The sequence below is a fragment of the Mastomys coucha genome, chromosome X, assembly GCF_008632895.1.
Source record: "Mastomys coucha isolate ucsf_1 chromosome X, UCSF_Mcou_1, whole genome shotgun sequence".
Lineage (NCBI taxonomy): Eukaryota > Metazoa > Chordata > Mammalia > Rodentia > Muridae > Mastomys > Mastomys coucha.
In genome coordinates, this window is record NC_045030.1 from 54,684,461 (window position 1) to 54,687,317 (window position 2,857).

Consider the following 2,857-nt stretch of genomic DNA (forward strand, 5'->3'; position numbering starts at 1 on the left):
AAAAAAAAAAAAAATCAAAATCAAACAAAAACCAAAATCCCCAAAAGTCAAAAACAAAAACAGAAACAAAAAAACCCTCTTACTACTGAGAGCATTTGCCTGCATGGGTGGAAGCAGGGGCGTGCTTCATTATTTTCAACACTATTATTACAAATGACAGTTAGGTTTATTGGGCACTAGCCATATAAAATTTTGTGGAACATTTCAGTCCTTTCAGCAACATCATAAGGCAATTAATATTACCATTATCTCGAGGTTAGAGGAAACAGTACCAGCAGTTAAGGTTGAACCAAGAACTGGTACACTCATTTTAGGAACCTAAGAGCACTGATTCTTAACCTGTGGGTTATGACCCCATTGGCACACCTCTATCTCCAAGAATATTTACATTATAATTGATAACAGAAATAAAATTACAGTCATGAAGTAGCAATGAAAGGGGGTCAAACACAACATGAGGAACTGTAGTAAAGGGTCGCAGTGTAGGAAGGTGGAGAACTGCTACCTTAATTTCTCTTTTTGAATCTATGACTATATCATTACCAATTACAAATATAATCATCTTGAATGTTTCTACTGACCACATGATTTAATTACATAGTTCAAACCCAATTTTCCATAATGTATATACAGATCAAGCCTCATTCTTTAGAAGATATCTACCCCTTCTCCATCTATATAATCCTTCTTCCTCGTTAGTCTAGATGTATGATAATTACATGGAAGACTAAATTGTTAGGTCTATGAGTTTGAAGGTTCTTCGAAGGTTGAAAAGCATGGTTAGAGAAGTGCTGTGGACTCCAGTCCCAGCCAGCATAACTTCCAAGGAGATTTTAACCTTTAACTGCTCCAAAGCTTGCAGGATGTAACTGGGATTTAGGACTCTGAGAACTCAGAGTAATGTCCATAGCAGGTAACCAAACTAGAGTAGAAGTTGTTCTGAAGTCTGAATCCTTGGACATTCAAAAAGATGGATATCCAATTGCTTTTGTTGGTTGATATTTAAGATGAGAGATGATGTTAGAAAACTGATATAAAGATATGGTAATGTAATAGTAGGGTTGTGGTTTCAAAATGGTGTGGGCATGTGTCTATATGTGTGTTGTGTGGGTGCAGGCATACTATAGCACTTGTGTGGAGGACAACATCAAGAAATTAGGTCTCCATACATCTTGGTCTCGACATAAGGCCTCTCTTACTGTGTACTCCAGGCTAGCTGGCAAGTAAGCTTTTGATGGATTCTCCTGTCTGCATCTGCCATCCTGGTTTAAGAATTCTAAGAGTACAGATGTTCACCACCCCATTAAGTTTTACATGGAGGATAGACCTCAAGTCATTAGGCTTGCCAGCCAAGTGCCTTTATCCCCCTCAGCCATGTAGCCAGCTTCAGAGAGGATTATTCACTAAAATACATCATTGTTTTAATTTCATATTAATGGCAACTTTAAAAGCCTTATAGTTGCCCACCTTGTGTGGGGCAGTTAGCAGAATATGCATAATTCTGGCACTAGGTGTCAGCAGAAGATTAAATTAAAAATACCCACTTTCTTTCTTTTTTTTTTTTAGTTCTATTTTCTATATTTTTCAAAGTACTTACAACAATAAATCTATAATACATTTCCTGGATTTCATAGCAAAGCATACTTGCTTGTGGCTGTAACAATATCAGTGTGAATAAGGTTGGATTGCTGCCTTTCAGTGTAGGCACCTTAGGGGGATTGCCATGGCTTAAGGAATTTTAGATTATACGTGCCCTCAGTTAGAAGAGTCTGGAACCGAAACATCTGATTATCTTATACATAGTCATGTAATGTTCACACCAATCATAGTGCTTATGTGGATTAACTACACTTTCTTCCAACCTGGACAACAGGAGTAAAATAAAGAAGACTGCTCTTAGAACCACATGTGTCTGTTGAACCCAAGGACCTCTCAAACTTGCTACAAGTTGAGCATATTGAAATTCTGAAACACTCACAAGCCAGACCTTTTTCAGTGTCAGCATACCACAAATGGAAGAGTCCGTACCTGGCCCCACGCTAGATTTGTGGTCAAGACTCGGGTACACTAAAAATGTATACATTTCCCTTCAGGCTCTGTGTAGAAGATGTCTATGAAACAAATTAATTTCCTGTCTGGAGTTGGATTATGCCTCCCAGGTGTCTCACTGTGTCTGTATAAATATCCCAAAGTCCAAAACTGCTGAGGAGGCTGCAGTACTTCTGCTTCCCAGGGTTTCACAAAAGCTATACTCATTCTGTATACGTATATACTTAGATGTTTCCTTTTACTGCCCACAATCTTTACAACTCCATTTTATGTTCTCTTCCATGTATTGAAAATAGAACTTAGGATACCACCTTCAAGGTTGCACTCATCCTCACTTCCCATAATAAAGAACTATCAAGTCTTGTAAATCATTTCCTCACTATTTCTCAATTCTTCTAATTGTATGTGTGCCATACTATGTGTGTGTGTGTGTGTGTGTGTGTGTGTGTATGTGTGTGTGTGTGTTTCAGAAAACACTTCCATAACATTGTTCTTAAAAATTATGATAGCCCTAAATGGTTTGGAGTACTGCAATCTTTCCTTTAAGCTTTCATGAAGAAAGTCTATTCTGTTTATTTGTTTATCTATTTATTTTATGTATAGGAGTACACTGTAGCTGTCTTCATGCACACCAAACGAGGGTGTCAGATCTCATTATAGGTGGTTGTGAGCCACCATGTGGTTGCTGGGAATCGAACTCAGGACTTCTGGAAAAGCAGCCAGTGCTCTTACCCGCTGAGCCATCTCTCCGAAAGCCCAGTCTGTTAATAACCTACTTCTTTCAGTTGGCTTTCTCCCGTGCTTTGTC